The sequence below is a fragment of the Chelonia mydas genome, chromosome 14, assembly GCF_015237465.2.
Source record: "Chelonia mydas isolate rCheMyd1 chromosome 14, rCheMyd1.pri.v2, whole genome shotgun sequence".
Taxonomy (NCBI): Eukaryota; Metazoa; Chordata; order Testudines; family Cheloniidae; genus Chelonia; species Chelonia mydas.
In genome coordinates, this window is record NC_051254.2 from 25,028,121 (window position 1) to 25,049,412 (window position 21,292).

General features: G+C 48.4%; 1 protein-coding gene across 5 annotated transcripts in view; it reads left to right on the top strand.

The window, feature by feature from the left end:
- Nucleotides 1–1,519: 1,519 nt before the first annotated feature.
- MYOCD (myocardin) overlaps nucleotides 1,520–21,292 on the top strand; it is a 473,785-nt gene continuing 454,012 nt past the window's right edge. For 3 of the 5 annotated variants that reach the window (XM_037914278.2, XM_037914279.2, XM_037914280.2), the window contains exon 1: nucleotides 1,521–2,044. The gene's annotated coding sequence lies outside the window, so the exon portion shown is untranslated. Of the gene's footprint in view, nucleotides 2,045–21,292 lie in introns of all 5 variants that reach the window. The other 2 variants (XM_037914277.2, XM_043527936.1) reach the window with 1 other exon arrangement.

Here is a 21,292-nt window from a genome sequence, read left to right on the forward strand (position 1 = left end):
CTGGGTGCGTCTGGATTATCTGACACAGAGTGCTCTTCGTGGACGGCTCCCTGCAGCGACTGTGGCTGTGGTGAGCGATGGGCAGGGCTATATGTGCTCTGCATGCTGCTGGCACCTGGGTCTCCCCAGTTCTCCTGGCTGCCTGTAGATGTTGACTAGGACCAGAGAGAGAACTGATCCTGGTGGGGCCCCATAAGAGAGGAGTCTAGCAGGAGAGGTGCCGTTTCCCATTGGTGCCCTTGGGTGTGCCCCTCAGGAAGGACTCTCTCCATTCCAGTGCAACCCTGAGCCACTGCCTCCTTCCTTGGCAGTGTGGAATAGCTTGTGCTCCACTACTCAGCACTGCCAAATGCTGCAGCGAGATCCAGCAGGCTGTGAACGGGGGTCTGACCGCTGTCTGTCCTTCCATGGGGGAGATCATCCATCAGTGCCAGTAGAGCTGCTTCTGGCCAGGCCTGGATCCTGGCTGTCAAGGGCAAGGGATCCTGGCCTCAGCTAGATGAGGGTGAAACCAGCTTTTGCTGGCTTGTGTGTGAGGTGAAGCTTAACCCTGGTGCAGCCAATAGGGATCCCTTAGCACTGGCAGGACTATCATCGGTTTCCTTCATTGCATGTGCCCTTGGCTGTCTCCTAAGAGACCCATTGTGCTGCTGACTTCTCCTCCAGGAAGGGCCAGGTGCAGATCTGACTGTGGGTTGTGTCTCCTTTAGTGTCCCACACTCCTGTGCTGAGCGGGCTGGTTGTTGGTCAGCAGTTGGGTCTCCAAGCCAGGCACTCAAGAAGCCACCTGCAATGCAGTGAGCTCCCAGAGCCGGAGGCTGGTCGTGGGGCTGGCCCTGCTGCCAGCTGTGGTCATTCTGCCCCGATTAGGATCTAACCCCATTCCATTCACTCACCTCCCCAGTGTGAGACAGAACGGGACCAGTAACCACGCTGCACCGTACCCAACCATATCTTGGTTACAGGGCATAGCAGGTGGCAAAGGCTTCTTCCCTTAGCACAGCACTGATAGGGGTGAACACTCTTTTGCAAGAGGCTCTAAAGCAGATGGGGGCGGGGATGTGTCTGCCAGCCCCTGCACAAACTGAAGCCGTAAGTAGGGAAAGCTCCTGAGTGAGAGCGGGCGGGTTTATAGCAGAAGCAGACTCGAGGGTGATCTGTAAAGCTGCACCCTGTGACTCCAAAGCAGTTTGCTTACAAGATCCCGGTGCAATCTGAGGGGGATTCAGGGTAGAAATTGAGGAGGGTCTGGGGCAGTGACAGCTGGAGCTATTTGGATTAAAGGCAAATCGAGACTGATTTGGAAATTAAATCAAGAACTAGACCCATAATATAGCCGGCAAGGAAAGAGCAGCCCAGTGCCAGCCAGGCAGCCTTCTCTGGTGGGCTTGCTGCACATCTGAAGGGAATGCTGCAGCTACTGCTGTTATCTGAGCCCTTGGAGAGGAGGCTCCTCCTCTTCCTTAACTCTTCCCGAGTCAGGAGAGCTGTGACTGCTCCTTGGATGCTGCCCCAGCGTGACTGTATTGCCACTGGTGGGGCGCTGGGAGCCTCTCATGCTCAGGGGTTGGCTATCGCAGTGCACTGTTCGGGGGGGGAATTACAGCTCTGACGCTGCAATTTGTTGTGCATGGTGCATGTGCCCCCTGCGTCTAATAACACAGACTCTGTTGTTCTCCCTGCAAGGTTGGATGCTTTCCCCATCCCTCACCTGGTGAGGTGGTTCAGCAAGGTACAGGCCACTCAGACAGCCCCCCTCCAGCAGCGGAGAACCTGCGCCAGGTGAGCCCTCGACATCCCCTCGCCTGCACTGTGGGCTGCAAGAAGTTAATTAATCGTTGGAAAAGCAGCTTCCAGAGTTTGTCTAATTCCACCCACACCAGCTTCTTTCACTCTATTTTAAACCGGTTCTTACTCTGCTTCAAGTTTTAAAAAAACTATTCACTGCTCCTCTATAAAAGCGGCCATAAGCCTCGGAGAAAGCGAGGAGTCACAGTTCCAGCACCTCGGCCAAGAAGTTGTAGCTCAGCTGAGAAGTCTGCAGGTAATTTATGTTTCATACTTAATCATCTTTCTGTTCTTCAAGTTGCTTTCTCTCATGCTCGGGTGGTTATCTGTATGCATATTGCCTGAATAGTGTGGTGAATGGTTCTATAGGGGTAGAGAAATAGAAAGAGAGAGAACTCTTATTTCTCCGTGTTATTTAATATTTGGTTATTCCAGAGACAGCTTTGCTGGCCAGTGCACCTGGTGCATGCTGGATGAAGTGCATCCACACTTGGCAGTAATTTCGAATAGAGAATAAATGGTATTTTGCAAAGTTAAAGAGCTGGCTAAATAAAAGTCCCAGACACATCCCTCCGACCTTCAAGAACTTGCATTGAATGAAACATTGAAGGGACTCAGTAGCTGGGTTTGTAAAGGAAAGATGATGATGCAAATCCATGTGGGGTCTTACAGGAGTCTGGCCTTTGCTTTGTTACAGCTGTCTAAAGGCTGGTAGGAAAGTTAATTTAATCCCCCGTCGCTCCACTGTGCAGGTTGTTCAGAAAATGACCCTCCCAGAGGTTTGGTCTGTGTGTGATGGACACTGGAAGGGGGCTGGTCCCACACTTTTATTCCTCTTCTTGCCGGTTTCACAGCAGTATCATGTCGCGTCTCTGTTAAACTTGGAGGGGTTGTTCCTCAGGTTACACATGCTGAAAGATCTCCGTGACTCACACACGCATCCCACAAACTCTTAGAACACAGCTCCCAGAAATCCACGGCATTAAGGAGCTGCTTTGTCTCTTTTCTTTTTTAAAATGTCTTGCAAAAGCCTGGTTGACAAAACTATTGGTCTCCCTTGTTCAGGACAAAAACATACGGAGACCACTCCCTCCCAGGTGCCAAATTGGACGACCTAGGTTGTGGGCAATCCAGGGCAATCCTTGTGGAAGCCCCATCTCAGCAGCAATTAAGTAGTTACATTTTGCAAAGGGTAAATTGTGGAGCAAAGGAAATGTGGATGGGGCTGTGAGTGCAGCACTCCTGAAGGCAAGTGGAAAGTGGAGGCTGCCCAGCTGTGAAGGCAGCGCTGCCCCTAGCAGCAGTAAGGGTGGCAAGACCATGCCATGCCATCCTTATGTCTGCCCAGCGTTTGACCTTTGTGCTGGGAGGGGTGGCTACAGGGGTGCTCAGACGAATTTTGAGGTGGTTATAGCTCCCACAAGCACCCACCCCTGTCCCTGTTTTCTAATGGCTCCACCACACTGTGAGGAGAAGGGACTAGTGTTTGGCTGGATTTGGGTGTTGAGTGTCATGCGTTCGACTGCCCTAGAGCCCCTCTGGCTGCAGATCAGCTTTCCCCAGTCTGCTAAGAAAGCTCCTATCATCTCAGTTACCTCCGTGTTCAAACACCTGCCAGAAAAGGAGGGTTCTTCCCAGGTTGTGATTAACGGTATTCTCCTGCAAATGCCTATATGTCTCCTAGCCCAAAGGCAACGTGAACGTCTGGTACTCCGCAGCCACATGCCAGCATCTCTGCTACTGCAGCCTTGCCCCACGCTCTAATGGGGATGGTGGTTCAGTGCAATGAGGACGGCTGTTGTGGCTCTTGCGTGGTGTATATGGGCTATAGCTACCCTCCTTTGCGCCACACAAATAGACAGCCATATGTTACTGTAGATAGACTTGTCTGATGCTCACATTTAAATGTACCGGTAAGTAGGGTGACCAGATGTCCCAATTTTATAGGAACAGTCCCAATTTTTGGGTCTTTTTCGTATATAGGCTCCTGTTACCCCCCACCCCCTGTCCCAATTTTTCACACTTGCTGTGTGGTCACCCTAACTGTAAGAGACAAAATATCTTAGTTATGGCTTTGTTCTGCGGCTGACAATAGGTAGCTAAAAATATCTGAATTTGTTCCACCCAGTAAAGGTCTCTTAAGGGGCAACACTAACATTTTGCCGGATTTGTGTAAAAATAGAGAAAAAAATCACATTTTTGCCAATAGCATCTCACAAAACATGTAATTAATATACCTGGTGTATTGATTAATTACATTCTAAGGGCCGGATGGCTCCCATGATTGATAGTACATTGCTGAGCCCTTCACCGTGCCATAGCGCTTGGCTAGTGCAATGATGAGTGCCAGTACCAAGAGGTGGACCCATTGCTGGTTCAAGCCCAGCCTGGGTTGGTAATGACAGCAAGTTCTTACTGACAGCTAGTTGGTAGCCTCTGTGAAATATAGTCCCCTTTCTTCCACATTTCTATCACAGTAGCAGCTCGAAGCTAGCCAGGCTGAGGCCCAATTGTGCTAGGCCAGGGGTGGGCAAACTATGGCCTGTGGGCCGGATCCGGTCTGCCAGCCGTTTTAAGCTAGCCCTCGAGCTCCTGCTGGGGAGCGGGTCCTGGGGCTTGTCCCGCTCCGGCGCTCCAGCCGGGGAGCAGGGTTGGGGGGGTCGCTCCACGTGGATCCCAGAAGCAATGGTATGGCCTCCCTCCGGCTTCAACGTGTAGGGGCAGCCAGGGGGCTCCACTCTGCATGCTGCTCCCGCCCCAAGTGTCGCCTCAGCAGCTCCCATTGGCTGGGAACCACGGCCAATGGGAGCTGCAGGGGCGGTGCCTGAAGACGGGACAGCATGCAGTGCCATCTGGCTGTGTCTCCATATAGGAGCTGGAGAAGGGACATGCCACTGCTTCTGGGAACCGCTTGAGGTAAGTGCCGCCCAGAGCCTGCACCCCTGATCCTCCTCACACACCCCAACCCCCTGCCCCAGCCCTGATCCCCCTCCTGCCCTCCAAACACCTCAATCCCAGCTCAGAGCACCCTCCTGCACCCCAAATCTCTCATCCACAGCCCACACCCCCAGCTGGAGCCCTTACCCCCCCCCATGCCCCAAACCCCGCCCCAGCCCAGAGCCCCCTCGCACACCCTGACCTCTTCATTTCTGGCCCCACCCTGGATCCCGCACCCCCAGCCAGAGCCCTCACCCCCTCCCGCACCCCAACCCCAACTTTGTGAATATTCATGGCCCGCCATACAATTTCTATTCCCAGATGTGGCCCTTGGGCCAAAAAGTTTGCCCACCCCTGTGCTAAGCACTGTACAAATGTATCGAAGATGACAGTTCCTGCCCCAAAGAGCTGAAAGTCAGAATGTAGCAGGAGGATGAGGAAAACAAACCAGCTGAGGAGGGAGAGGTGGAGTAACATGGATCAAGGGATTGTGCAATTCTTAGCAAACAAGGAGCAACGAGCACAGTTGGCCACCTGCCTGGCCATTCACCGGTCCATTGACTTTCAGGCCAGAAGGGACCATTGCACTCATCTAGTGTGACCTCCTGCATAACACAGGTCACTGTACCCACCTAGAGATTCCTGCTGTAAGCCTATTGAGTGAGCTAGAACAGAGCTTTTCAGAGACACGCAGTAAAGACTCCAAGGGACAGAGAATCGACCATGTCTCTCGCCCTAGTTACTCTCCCTATTAACCAGTAGTACCTTACTTCTTGTTATAATTTGGCCAGTTTCAACTTCCAGCTGTTGGAACTTGTTCTGCCTTAGATGATAGTGCTGCTACCAGCTTCTCCCCCTGATAATAATAGGCAGTGATCATGTCACCTCTTACTCTTCTTGTGGACAAACTAGAGCTTGAGCTTTTTTAGTCAGTCACTGTAAGGCAGCGTTTCCAAGTCTCAAATTGTTCCTGTCGCTCTTTTTTCCACCCTTTCCAGTTTTGCAGTGTGGGCACTAGAGCTGGACACAGTGTCCAGCAGTGGTCTTATGAATGTCGTGGACAGAGGTAACATCACCTGCTTGCGCCGGTCAATATTCCTCTGCTTATATATCCAAGGATCGCGTTAATCCTCTTAACCACAGCATGGCACTGGCATCTCATGTTTCTGCCATGACCCCTCAGTCCCTTGCACAGTCACTGTTTTCCAGGATATAGTCCCCCATCCTGTAAGCATGACTTATTTCTGGTTCTTAAAAGTATGACCAGGCACTTGGCTGTATTAAAATACACTGCAACTCACTTTCCTGTGTGCACCATGGCAGGGGGAGTTCTGAGGAGCAACTTGCAGGAGACCAGGGGGCATTATGGATTGGGGCTGGGAGTTTTTTCTGTGTGTACAGCGCAGCCTGGCAGGCAGGAATTCTAAAGGGGCTTGTGGGGGAAGCAGAGATGTGGATGATGCAGGGAAGTGTCAGGGTGGGCTAAAGGGATCTGACCTCGGAGTGAGATAACAGATTGGCTAGGGAGGGCAGGCTAAGCTGTGGAGGGCTTTGGCGGGAAGGAGGTAGGGTTTGTATCTGATGCAGCTGAGAAGGCAGAGCCCCTGGACATACTGGAAGCGGGGGAGCGGGACTCCGAGCGATGGGTCAGGGAGATGATGTTAGTAACAATATTTTGAGGGGTGCTGACGTCGAGGCCAAAGGGGATTGCAGTGTGGAGGAGTGCTGGGGCTTGGATGAGACTCATCTCTAAGAGTTTTCTTGTGTCCACACCCTGATGACTGGCCCTAATTGGCCCCACTTCCGCAGGAACCAAGGCCAGGATGGGCCCTGGAAGAGGAGCTCTGGACTGGCCAGACGCTGCCCCCACCACTTCTGTGGCTAAACAGGAGGCTTCATTCTTCAGGGTCTGTTAATCCAGCACCTTTTACCAGCTCTAGAAAAGCAGTGATTGTACTCTGCAGCAGGTGGGGCCCAGGAGCTCAGGAAACGTTGTATTACTGTGTGCTCCCCAAGTGAGTTTCCCTGGCCTGGTCCCAGATCAGGAGACACATCATGGCCCAGCCTGCTCACAAGGTCAAGGCACTAAACTTAGACTCCCTCTCCCATATGGCAAATGTGTCATTAGGGAACAAGCTGCAGCTGGAAGTGATTCACACAGTGTTTGGCGCCTCCGTATTTTCAGAATGTACCTGCTTTATTTCTTGGCTTTGTTGTCTGTCATTGGAGAGTAACCAAGTTACAGAGTGAGACACACGAAGATCCATCGAGCCTAGCCCCCTGTGGACCTTGGTAAATATGTTAGCAAACAGGGTAGGAAGAAACTCCATCACTGAGTCAAGTCGTGTTAGTCTCTTGTCCTTAGAGAGAGGCCCTGTAGACACTTGCTGGTTCTTCTGGTTATTATCAGTTAGTATCTGGATGACGGTAGCACCGCCGAGTTCCTGGGTGGGGACCCATTGTGCTAGGAGCTGTGCAAACACCATACAGAAGAGTGGTCCCTGCCCCAGAGAGCTCACAATTTCAGTCATTAATTCTTGTGATCTTGCCCTGCCAGACACAGAGGTTCGTTAGGTTAGGAGGGTGGGTCTGGAGGGGCGTTGTGGCCTGGAGATACAATGTGCACAACTCAGAGTGGAAAGCTGGCCCTGGAGGCTGGCCCAGGATCCTTAGCTTCAGTTTCACCCAGTGTTTGGAGGCTGGTTATTTGGTCCAGCTATCAAGGCTTTAGCAAGGGCAGCCAGGTGAGCCAGAGTATTGCAGGAATTACTGCCACCTAGCGGGCAAGCTGGGCTGCTGCCCAGAAGGTGGCACTGCAGCACTGGTGGCCGGCGCTCTCAGCAGCATGAGAGAAGCCTTCCAAAGCACGCTGCAGACATTGACTCTAAACGCTGCGTCTGTGTACATCAGTGTCCTCCTGCTGGCAAACACGGAGAGCATGAGGAATCCACCGTGCCATAGCAGCTGTGGAGCTGAGCACTCTTCACGGGAGACTTCTCCAAATAGCTGGGGCACAACCAAAATTTTGCTAAAGAGAGGACCCAGGTTACCTGCTTGGCCAACCCAAATTTGAGTGGCATTGCCCTGTACACCAGGTCACAATGCTACCTACTCAAATTTGGCTCAGCTCCCCCTCATTTATCTGGTCAGGAGCCAAAAGGGGGTCCTGGCCCCCATACACCTCTTTCATTGCATCCCTGCCAGCTAGGTGGGTATCTCATGTGCTGGGAAGCCCTAAATGCCTCTCAGCTACTGCACAGCCTTTAGGTAGGTGGTCATGACTATGGGTTTGTATATCTGGCCCTGCAGTGACAGAATATTAGCCAGGATGGGTAAGGAATGGTGTCCCTAGCCTCTGTTTGACAGAGGGTGGAGAGGGATGGCAGGAGAGAGATTACTTTATCATTACCTATTAGGTTCATTGGCCACTGTCAGCAGACAGGATACTGTGCTGGATGGACCTTTGGTCTGACCCAGTATGGCCATTCTAATGTTCTTATGACTCCTGGCCTTCCTCATCTCCCACATGTCCAGCAGCAGCCGGCTGCTGAGTTGACAACATGTATTAGTCGTTGCTCCTGCTCTTTGAGGGAGTGTCTGAAGCTTTGGGGTGATTCCATGAACCTGCGATGGAGCCACACCGGTGGGTGGCTCTTGGGCTCTTCTCCATGCCCACGTGATTGTACGTAGTATGGAGGGGTTAATCGTCAGTTTGCCCCTCTCCATACTACACGGGGCTCATTCTCTGGGGGGTACATCATGGTGCTCTGCACATGGCTCAAAAGCTCCAGCTCAGAGTGAAAAGAACATGAGTTCTTAGTGGAACACTGTGACCAAAAGAACTAATGTGATCTTGGGATGCATATACAGGAATAAACATGGTTTTGGTAATTAAATATTCATGGTAAATAGGCCCAATGGCCTGTGATGGGATATTAGATGGGGTGGGATCCGAGTTACCCAGGAAAGAATTTTCTGTAGTATCTGGCTGATGAATCTTGCCCATATGCTCAGGGTTTAGCTGATCGCCATATTTGGGGTCGGGAAGGAATTTTCCTCCAGGGCAGATTGGAAGAGGGCCTGGAGGTTTTTGGCCTTCCTCTGTAGCATGGGGGCACGGGTCACTTGCTGGAGGATTCTCTGCTCCTTGAAGTCTTTAAACTACGATTTGGGGACTTCAATAGCACAGATATAGGTGTGAGGTTTTTTGCAGGAGTGGTGGGTGAAATTCTGTGGCCTGCATTGTGCAGGAGGTGAGACTAGATGATCATAATGGTCCCTTCTGACCTAAATATCTATGAATCTATGAATCTCAAGTAGGAGTAGAGAAGGTTATTTTACCTCTGTATTTGGCACTGGTGTGACGGCTGCTGGAATCCTGTGTCCTGTTCTGGTGGCCACAATTCAATGAGGATGTTGGTAAATTAGAGAGGGGTCAGGGAAGACCCACAACAATAATTAAAGGATTAGGAAGTTTGCCTTATGGTGACAAAACTCTAAACACACCTTATAGTGATTGACACAAAAAGCTCAATCTATTTACTTTAACAAAGAGAAGGTTAAGGGATGTCGTGATCACAGTCTGTAAGTACCTACATGGGGAACAAATATTTAATAATGGGCTCTTCACTCTAGCAGACAAAGGTCTAACATGATCCAGTGGGTGGAACGTGAAGCTAGACTGGAAATGAGACTGGAAATAAGGCGTAGATTGTTAATAACGACAGTAACTAACCAATGGAATGATTTACCAAGGGTTGTGGTGGATTCTCCATCCCTGACAGTTTTTAAATCAAGCTGGGATGCTTTTCTAAAAGATCTGCTCTGGAAATGGTTGTGGGGCAGTTCTCTGGCCTGGGACCCACAAGGGGTCAGACTCAATGATCATGGTGGTTCCTTCTGGCCTTGGAATCTAAGATTTACCTTCTCAGCCCATAACATCTCGGGCAATAGTAACATGCGCCTAGTGCAACCATGCCTTCGTGGGCCACAACTGAGAATACCAAATTGAGGACAAACTGCTGAGAAATAGGGCAGACACCCCTGAAACTGGTGGTTATTCTCCCATAAGATATACCAAACCAGCAACAAAAGTAAACTTCCGTTTCACCACACCGGCTGACAAGAAGTCAGAAAAGCAGTTTCTAGTCCTTCTATCACTACCAAAAACACTAGACTTAAAGATGAGTGGTTTTTTAAAACCAATTTCATCAAATAAAAGGTTCTTCTGATCCCAAAGGACCAACCACATACCCAGGTCAATATACAACTCAGCTCTTACCCAATAATCATGCTGTTGCCAATCCTTTAATATCTAAAATCAAAAGGTTTATTTATAAAAAGAAAGAAAGAAAGAAAAGGAGAGAGTTAAAATTGGTTAAAGGAATCAAATATGTACAATAATTGCGAAGTTCTTGGTTCAGGCTTGTAGCAGTGATGGAATAAACTGCTGTCTTAAGTCAAGACTCTGGTTGCTTCCAAATTATTGGAAGGTCCTCAGTCCTTTGATTAGAATGCTCCCATTAGTATAAGTTCATAGTCCAGAGGTTTGAGCAGGAAAGAGGCTCGAGCAGGAAAGAGGCAAAATGGAGATGTTTCTAGCACCTTTTATATCTTCTGCCATGTGGATGAAAACCCATTGTTTCAAACAAAGCCCTCAGCACAGCTAGTGGAAAATTACAGGTAGCAAGAGTGTGTTTGGAGTCACATGGGCAAGTCACATGTCCATGCATGATTTCCCTTAGTCACAGCAGGAAAGTCCATTTAGTGTTGATACGCGTCTTCTATTGTGAATTAAGCATTCTTTAATGGGCCCTTTAACTTGAATAGTCCCTTCAAGATTTGCAGGCTAAATACTTTGTGGGCGCTACCACAGGAGCAAACATATTTGAAATACAGGTATAGAGCCAATACTCATAACTTCAAATACAAAAATGATATATGCATACAAATAGCAAAATCACATTCAGCAAATCAATCTTTCCATAGACACCTTACTTGACACACTTTGTACAAGATTTGTTGCAATTATAGAACAGTGGTAGCAACAACAATCTACGTGGTCATATTTTAATCAGATAACATCACACCTAGTAACTGCCCCTCCCATTCCCAACCTGTGGCCTTGCCCAGCCCACATGGCCTCAGCTAGGACGATGCTGGTACATGTTGCGCTCAATGGACAATGAGCCCAGGCCAGTGTGTCTTCCCGAGCTACGCATTTTCTCTCTTTCGTTGATTTTTGCCACAAACTAAACGAAAAATACACTCTGCTAGTTTGGGTGTCTTGAGATGCAGAGGCACTGGGTTTATCTGCTGCCAGCAAGGGGTTTCCTGCTTCCTGCCAGGGATTAGCAGTGTCTGTAAATGTGACAGTCCTGGAATGGGGCTGTTCACTCGCTCTCTGTGGCAGGTGAGTCCCAGGCCTCCTCCCAGCAAGGCCCCAGTCCCGTCGGAACTTGGACTGGACAAGCTGATTATACAATGGGCTGCTCATAAAGATCCGTCCCACGGAGGCAGTCCCCTGCCCAGTGGAGATGCCACTCTCGAGGGGGTAGCAGGGATCTAACGCCCAATTCTCAAAACCAACTCAGTCTTGATTGGAAAGATTCCTCTTTCAGCATGGGGGACTCGGTGCTTTACCATCATGGCATGGGTACTAGTCTCACCAGGCACATGCCATTGACCAGCCAATAGCAGAGTTTGTTATCCACGAAGCAGAGCACCCTGCATATGCACTGGGCTGGTGGGGGGACTGGCCCAGCCTGGAGCCCCTGCACAAGGGCTAGTCTCAGCCTTTGTGCCCCACAAATGTCAGGAGTGCTCAGGGTATGAACCCTGGTTCCAAGGGAGAGAGAGGCAGTGCAAGCATCCCCCTTCCCAGTGGGCATCAGGGCTGCTCTGGCTCGCATGCCCCTGCAGGTCCAGGAGAGATTGTTCCTGTCTCCAGCTGCTGCTGGGCTGGAGCCTCTACCACCCCTCTCGCAGAGCCACTGGCTAACCCAGGAGTTGTTCTCTCCTCAGGGAGAGCACACCAAGTGCCTGCCCATGGAGGGACCGAGGGGATAGATAGAAGGTGCCATGGGGTTGATCTCCCTAACTCCATGGAACTGTTTCCTTGGCAGAGGCAGGGTGAGGGGAACACTGGAGCAGCCAAGCCACATCTCACTGAAGCTGGGCTATGGTGAACACTTAGCATTCAGGAGAACACTGCAGCCCATTGGGGTCTCTCAGCCTTGTGTCCATCAAGCAAAGTCCAGAAGGATGGAGACTCACCTCCACGGCTGGCAGCACTGGCTGCCCTACAGTTCAGTAGAAGGGCCTGTTGATGGTCGCTGTCTCATAGCACCCTGGCCTACACTCTGGGCTGGGTGTGCTGGGAGTGATATGCTCAAAATCTTTCTGCATCTCACAGGCTTGGGAGTGTTTGTTTCGGAGGCCACCAGTCACGTGTCTGACTTAGCCTGGGGCTTGCTCAGCAGGGAGGGATCAGAGAGAAAAGGTCCGTGACTCCCTGAAAGGAGTGTCCCTTTGTTTCACCTACACCAATGCTCATCACACTTGAGGCCTCTGGGGTGGTGCAGTGGGCCCGATGGGTTCTTTGAGGTGTCTATGCTCCTTTTGCATGTCTCCCGTCTGATTCCACCTTGCGTTGTCATCCCTACCCCGTCCCCATACCCATATTCAGGCTTGCCCCTGCCATTCTGCAGGGCCCTGGTGTCCTGCCTGTGTATAGAGCCCCACAGGCAGTGTGGAATTCCAGTGGGACTGCCCCATGTCTCAGGCATCCAGCTTTGGAGAGCTCCCTTTCACTGCATGGAAGTGACAGGCTGAAGGTGGGACCCACAGGAGTAACTGGGCCACCCCCAGCTTGTAACCTGGTAGCTGGGTGCAGCTGTGCATCAATTGTAAGTGGCTGTTGGAATCTGTTCTGATTTCTGCAGGGAGGCTGCCAGGATTCTTGACATGCCCCCAGAGGGGCTTCTACAATATGCTGAACCCCTGGAGAACCTGCGGGCTCTCCTAGTTCCTTGACAAGGGCTCAGCCACTGTGGCATGTTCTGCATTAGGTATAACAAACATTCTCTGACCTTTAAGGAGAATCTTTCCTCGGCCTTTATATGTATTAACAGCACAAGCGTCTTCTAATCTGTCACTGGCTTGACATTATCCAGACCCTGCAAATATCTAGTGAATCTCTCACACGTCCAGATGTTTGCCAGACATTCTATGCAGTTGGGTGTGATCTTGGCACCTGACAGCCATCTCGCTGGAGCAGCACGTCCTTTGTTCACAGGCACCTCCATGTAACTGCAGGAACACACGCCATGAAATAGCTGGGGGCATCTGCTGAGATGGGAATAGACTTGGGTAGGTCATAAAATGCCCTCGCGGTCCATAGGTTCTGTAAACCCTCAGTAGCACCTCTGGGGCTAGGTCCCAGCATCACACAATCTGCTCTAAGCAGCTCAGAAAGAGAAAGGGCCAGGGTTGATTTGTTCCCAACTGGTATCAGTCTGAGGAAGCAGCAGCTGTGATCCACTGGTAGACAGTGGCATTGCCATTCCTGCTTTGACCTCTTCCCCCTTTACCAGCCACATGCCCTGAGAGCCCTAACTGGGTGTGTGCTGGTATAAGCCACTGTTCAGTGTGTGTTACAAATCTGTGCCAATCTGAAGAGGATGGGAGTCTGTTACAGTTGTGTTTCTAGAGTCCCCTTTCTAGCCAAGCTGTACAGCTCATGCTTTAGCTCTGGGATGCATTGGTTCAATGCCTGGTGTATTGGCCAAGATGGCAACCCTCACATTGGCATAGGACTTTCTCTAATAATTTTAGTCCAGCAGCTTCAGCTACGTTCAGCATTTGTTTTAACCTGATGTTATGTCCTTTTTCAGGCGTCCCATAGGCCATTCAGTCCATCCCACATATTCCACTGCTAGTTCTGGGTAGGTTTTACACCGAATCCTTCGGATAAGCATTTCTACCCAGTAGACTCATAAGGCATGTCAGGTGGAGTGTCACCCAAGAGCCACCAGCCCTAGAAGGCCGTGGTGGCCAATACCAGTCAGTGGTACTCAGAACAATGTGCCCTGAAAACCACACACCAATATAACTGCTGATAAGGACTCCGAGGGCCCTGGTACTTTTGTGTTTCATAACTGAGATACTGGGCTTGATGGGGGACATGTCAACGTGACGCTAGCTTTGGTGCACCCCAGCAGTCCTGAAGCACTAATGCATATGCAAGCATGAAAGGAGGGTAATTTTATGAATTTCCCTGGGTGCCAATTAGATTTTAATGCTGAAATTTAACAAACTAGATTTGCCAATTTGCTGAGTGGTATAGCCAATACAGAGTTTGAATGAATAGGATAACCCTGTTTCATTGAGCCCAGGGAGCATTAGGGTAATAATTTATACTAGGTTATTTTCAGGTCAGTTTTTAACTTAAACAGTATTTCTCAAATCAGGACACTTGGTTCCAGTTAAGAATTTATTAATTTACCCAGAACCACATCAATATACAATCAACAGTTCACTACTCAGGTGCAGACACAACCAATGTTCTAGGCTTGTACTGAACACACCAATACAGCCTTACAAGCAACTGTCAAAGACTAGGGTTGACAGCTCAGCAGTTTCACCAAGAAACAACGCAAATCATGAAGATTTCTTATTACATTACTTAAGATCATCAGTTCTTCAGCAATACATTGATCACCCTTCTCCAAAGAGTACAGATGTACTTGGCTGTAAGGCACTTTTAAAAGTTTGGGGGTGATATGGTCCAAAAGGGACCAGTTTAGAATATCAAAAGCAATTGCTTAAAGGTATGGTTCAGATCTCTCTGAGGCCAATTTGCTTGGCCTTATAATGGAAGGCATGCATATAGCATTAGTTTAAATCTAAAATATGGTTACCTGAGGCCTCAGTATAGAGTGCAGACTCAGCCAGGTAACCTACAGTTATTTATATTAAAGAACAGAAGTAGAAATACCAATCTTTGAAATGAAATCTCACCTCTTCTGACCTGTTAACCCTGGGATACAGTGAGAGTCCTTTCCACACAGCTAGTCCAGGCATCCATCACCCTGGGGGTGCTGCAGCTTCCTTATGTGTTCAGTCAACTCTGAGGTCCCACATTGTGACCTCAGTTTTATATGCCCTGTTTCTCAGGTTCCTTGGAGGAGGCCACTCTCTGATTTCTACTGGGCATGTGCCAACTGAATGCTCAACTTTCACAATTTCTCTGCTGCTTCCAGCTGATGCAGTAGATGGTGTCGGTGTATAACAAATGTCTTCAAGCCTTTTATTATCGGAGGCCTTTTATCTTTGGTCCTTTTCAAGGTTTGTATTTCAATATTAGCCCACATTATTAACTGGACTTTCGCCCCTTTGAACAATTTCTTTTAATAATCCAAAGTTCTGTGCTAGTTTATATCTTTCAACAGTCCTTCTTCATTATGCAACACAATTCCTAGTACTTCTAGAGTACCACAGCTATTTAGAATGATTAACAAAATCCCTTACAATCTTCCAAATTTGATGGACATAATTCATACATTCTGTGATTGAAGGTAAGCATTGCGTGTTATTTACAGTTTGTACCAGAGCAAGAGACATTACCCATCTATAGAGAGATGTGGATCTGATTTACAAAGCAAACAAACGTGCAGTTTCTAATTATAATCTAAACAGGATTATTCATGGTGTATTTGATTTACAAGGCAAACAAATGTACAGTTTATAATTTGGGGTGAAGAAATGTGGTTTGGATTTCTGGGGGTAATAGGCGGTTTGCCCTATTTGACCTTCCATCTCATGAGCAAGTTATTTCTCATTTAGTTAATGCACAGCTTCACCCTCCTCCCACATCTCCTGATCTATTCACAATGTGCAATAGGCCACTTTGCACAGGAAAGTAAGGTGTTACCTTTGCCCGTTCTTTTTAGCTAGGTTGGGAGGGAGAAAGAGGTTTTCTCCAGGTGCAAATTATGAGAGGTTCTTGCCTAAGTGAGTAACAATCATTTCATATAGTTGTTTTAATTCTCAGGGAGTGGAATTTAGCTGATCTATAGATCCTTAGACAAAGTGTTTCGCATGATGTGCACCATTTTCTTACTGTCTTTACTTCCTAGGTGGATCCTATTTTGAGATAAACAGCAATGGAGAGCTTTGCTAATTGTTCAGGGTCAGGAGGAATAATAGTTATTAATTAATCAAAGCATGTGTTGTCTATACTTCTCACACATGGAAATGCCTCCAGATGGAAGTAAGGCCTTACTTTTGGAGGGAGGAAAGGGGTAAGAAAGGGGAATTGGGTTTTGTTTTGTAGATTTTAGGTGATGCTCTTGGAATTTAAAAGTCCAATGAAGATGAATCTAAATATGAACTGACTGGGAAAGCTTTTTTTTTTTTTTTTTTTTTTTTTGCTTTTTTTTAAACGCTGTGTAGGAGCTGCAGCCACTAATAGAATACTTTCCATCTGTCTATGTATGCGAGCATGTGTGTGTACATTTGGAAATGACAGCACAGCTGTCCTGTCACATATTTTAAAGCTGAAGAGCTGAAAATCAGTCTCTTCTTGATTCACCTGCTGGAGTCTGTTTGGTGCAGCTGACTAAGGGCAGAGCCAATGAAGGAGCAGGACTCTCTGTCTGTGGGAGGTGTCTGTTGCTGATGTCATCAGGAATACCCAAACTAGTTTTAGTCAAATATTAAACAGCTGATTTGTGGATCTTTCTGTTGATACAAGTCCCTGGTTGATTTGTGGGCTCACATGGCTTGTTACTGGTGATGATTCAGGCAGCTGCTGGGTATTTATGAAAATATTCCTGAATCCTAAACATTTCATGGATTTTAGCAGAAGGAGTATTTGTCCGGAAATTCATGCAAGGAAGTGTGTTATTCTCTATGGGTCAATCGGCCAAACAGGGAACCCAAATGATGCTATATGATGTAGGGAACCAACCATGCAGAGTGAAAGCAAAGAGGAAACAGGTTACTAACAACCCACAGGTTGAAATCTGGTCAGCCAACTACTTGGCAAATACTTACAAACAGCAAATGCACCCACAGACACTGCAGACAATGTGTGAACAGCAAAAGGGCTATGTTCCTGAATATTACCCCCAGTGGATCAGCAGACCAATTTGTAGCTCCTTCCCTAAACTCACAGAAGCTGAAGAGCAGGACTGGGAAGATGCCCTGGTGCTGATGCAGAGCTCTCAGCCAGCGCTGTGCTCCTAGATCCCCTCCCAGCAAACACAGCCATGGGGAGTCAGTGATTTCACAGGGCTTTGACCGCAGCCTAGCCAGTGATGGACAGTGTGTGGAATTTAACTTGCTCAGATCCACAGCAGCTTTTGCTGCCTTGCTAATTTTCTAGGGTCAGTAACAATAACAGTTCAGGTTTCAGAGTGGTAGCCGTGTTAGTCTGTATCAGCAAAAAGAACGAGGAGTCCTTGTGGCACCTTAGTGATTAATCACTACAGAAAGGTTTTTTTTTCCTGCTGGTAATAGCTCACCTTAACTGATCACTCTCGTTATAGTGGGTATGGCAACACCCATTTTTTCATGTTCTCTGTGTATAGATATATCTTCCTACTGTATTTTCCACTCCATGTATCCGATGAAGTGGGTTTTAGCCCACGAAACCTTATGCTCAAATAAATTTGTTAGTCTCTAAGGTGCCACAAGTCCTTCTCGTTCTAATAACAGTTCAGTGTCTCATTGCCACGTGGGACCCATTTGCAGCTCAGGCAATGTTCCTGAGAAAGTCCTTTCCTTCCCAGTGTTATAAGGAAGGGCTTGACTTCATTATTTGCACTTTTTGAGGTGGGGCTGAGTTATATCTCCCCAGAGATGCCCCAAATGCTGTAACAGGCACATTACGATGAGCTCCAGCTCCAGTTGCCCTGCTTTGTTCTGTCACTGCGAAACCCTCCGTCTGTCATTGCTGCTGAGCAAACAGCCCCTATGCATCCCTCCCAGAGCTTGCCATCCCTGCTCCAAAGAGCTACCACTAAATGCTGCCCTGATTAATACTGAACAAAACTGCCCCAAAGGCCTGTGCCCTTGTGTTCTCACTGCTGTACCATAACAGTGCCCCCACCCCTGGCCCTGCAGTGACAGCTGCACTCCTCTGAGTATCGTTTTATGTCCCTCGGGCTGGGTTAGCAGGGAGCAAGCGTGGTTGCAAGCGTCTTTGTGGATGGTGAATGGCATTTCAATGTGCCCATGGCTGCCCCTTTCTCAGGTGCTTCACAAACATCCCCAGAGCTGAGTGCAAGTGAAGCCAGGCATGCTGGGGAGCTGTCCCAACAAGTCCCAGCCCAATCTCCAGACCCAGCACAGAGCGATTTGGATCGGGCTCATGTCAGGCTCTCAGGCAGGGTTTTCAGAAGTCCACACCATGCATGCTCACGTGCACCACCTATAGGAGACCAAGGGTTGTGTACAGCAGGTATTCCTCTCTTCACAGGATTGCCCTTATGAGAAATCCCCACAGAAATGATCACCGCTATATAGGTTCTTTGAAACACCCTATAGAATTTAATGGAAAATGGAATCCCACTGTAGGATTCTGTTAGGAAGGAGATCTCTGCTATATTCTTTCCATTTTGGGGTAATTTCTATAGGAACACATGCATTGCTTGGCTGCATCGGATCCCAGGTTCATCCGGCCCAGTGTCCTGCCGCTGACAGTAGCCAGGATGAGATGCTGCAGAGGAAGCTGTAAGAATCCTGCTGGAGCAGATGCGGGGTAATCTTCCCCCTTGTTAGGTCTTATCGTCGTTTCTAATAATGAGACAATGGCTGAAGCCCTGAAGCAGGTTTACTAGCCCTTCCACAAAGCTGGTAATCATTAGTGGGGATAACTCTGGATCCTTTTTTTCAATCTCGCTAAGTTCTTGGCCTCATCGATTTCCTGTGGCAGTGAGTTCCGCAGCCTAACTGGGCCATGTGTGAAAATGTATATCCCTTTTCAGCTTTGAATTTACCGCCCTTCAAACTGCATTGACTGTCCCAATGTTCTTGAGTTGGGCCAGGGAATGCAGAAGTCCCTGCTTTATCTTCTCTAGACCACTTAGTATTTTAGGCATTTTTATCAGGCTCCTTCTGATGCGACTCCTCTCTAAAGTAAACAATCCCAGTCTTTGCAATCTCTCTCCATAGGAGAGTTTCCCCAGGTCCACGATCACTCTCATCACCTTTCTCTCATGCCCCTGTTGTTCTGCAATACCCTTTGGAGAGGGGTTGATCAGTGCTTCACAGTCACTCCATGAGTCTGTACCATTGATTCATATAAAGGCATTACCATATATCCAGTATTCTTCAGGCATCCTAACAATCGGACCCTATTGGTTTAATCGCTATTGAATTCTATAGGACTATTTGGTAAGGTGGGTTCAAGCCTACATTCAAACACGCTTTTTTATTCAACGTCCACAAGAACGGTCAGAGTTAACAGGGCCATTGACACCCCCTCGAGTGCGGGTGCCTTACTGAACTCAACTTTTAGAGCAGTTAGCCCCCTCTCCTTAAAAACACAATGGAACAAGTAATGACAAAGGAGGCCATGTCCAAGCGTGTCTCCAGCCTCATAGATCACAGCAATAAGCAGTCAAGCTGGCTGGACAGGCAGTCCCTCAGGGCAGGAATTGGCTCTTGTCCATGTTTGCCCAGTGTCCAGCCCCACAGGGCCCTGATACCAGCATAGAAACATCTAGTAACAACAACAACCGTTTCATTCCTACTTTGAACGATCAGAAATGGCTTTCAGCAGCAGAGCAGGGCTGACCCCTGGAAACTAAGCCCTGGCCAGACCACATACAGCGGGCTGCACCTACGTAGGCTGCGTCGGAAGAGCATGCCTCATGCCATGTGCTATCCAGTTCCCATATGCTGTGGGGGTGGGGTCTGAGTGGCCTCTCCATGGATACAGCCGGGAGCTGCCCATTACTGAAGTGTTTCAATTACCCATCTGGCAGGGAAGGTTGGTGGCGGGGATGGGAGTCAAACACCACCACGGGGATGGGAGCCAAACACTACTACACTCTCCTGTTGGATCACTGTAGAGCATTGCCATCGGCAGGATGAATTCTCTTCTGACACACCAAAGACGGGGGTTTACTGTCAGGTTACAAGGAGCACTATCCAGGGTTTGAGAGTCAGAGCATTAGGGCCGAGAGAGATGAGAAATGTAGCAGTGACACGAACAGTGAATGGTTACCTGAGCAGTGCAAGGTCAGAATACCTGTGCATGTGGCTGTGAGAGGCGCAGTGGTATAATCTGGGTGTGCACAATTAGTGTAACATACACTGACAGGGTGTTCAGTTGGGTTGTGTGGGTTATATCAGTGTAAACTACACTGATTGCATATTCTACCAGGTGTTTGGGTTGTATTAGTGTAACATACACTGACTGGGTGTTTTACCAGGGTGTGTGGGTTATAATAGGGCTGCTCTACACTAGAAAGTTAGGTCAGCTCAACTACATTGCTCAGGGCTGTGAAAAATTTAAAGCCCTGTGCTATGTAATTAAGCCAGCCTAAGCCCCAGTGTAGACACCCACTAGCTCGATGGAATAATTCTTCTGTTGACCTAGTTACCACCTCTCGGAGACGTGGATTTATTACAGCGCCAGAAGAACCCCTTCCATTGCTGTAGTAAGTGTTTACACTACCATTTCTAGTGTTGACATAACCTAGATATAACACACACTGATGGGGTGTTCTATGGGGATGTGTGGATGATATTAGAGTAACACACACTGATTGGGTATTCTGTTGGGATGTGTGGGTTATGTTAGTGCAGCAGTTCCCATGCTGTCAGTTGTTACCCCAAATGGGGTTGTGTCATCAGCAGAAGGGGTCGCGACAACCCCTAGTGTGCGGAGGACACCTTTTTCCTCCTCACAGCTCAATCTCGCATGTACAGTGTAAAATATCATGCTGCATGGAGGACGCCATTTTGCTCTTCAAAATGGCGTCCTCCAGGCTGTCTGGGCTCCTGGCAGGAAATACTTCATTAAAATGGAGTTGTGCAGGCAAAAAGTTTAGAAACCTCTGTATTAGTGTAACATACACTGACTGGGTGTTCTGTCAGGGTGTGAGGGTTGTATTAGTGTAACATACACTGACTGGGTGTTCTGTCAGGATGTGAGGGTTATATTAGTGTAACATACACTGATTGGGTGTTCTTTCGGGGTGTGAGGGTTATATTAGTGTAACATACACTGACTGGGTGTTCTGTCAGGGTGTGAGGGTTATATTAGTGTAACATACACTGATTGGGTGTTCTTTTGGGGTGTGAAGGTTATATTAGTGTAACATACACTGATTGGGTGTTCTGTCAGGGTGTGTGTGGGATTATATTCAGCCCTTGGTATAAGCAAGTGCAGCTCCTACTGCAGTGAATGGCAGTGCATTTCTACCATTGCTAAGGCAAGAAATAGGTTAATACTAAAGACACTTGTGGCCAGAAGGCGGATTATTTGTATATAGAGAGTATGTCATGGGCTAGCGCTTACAGTAATTAGCCCACAGAGTACAGTAAGAACCGT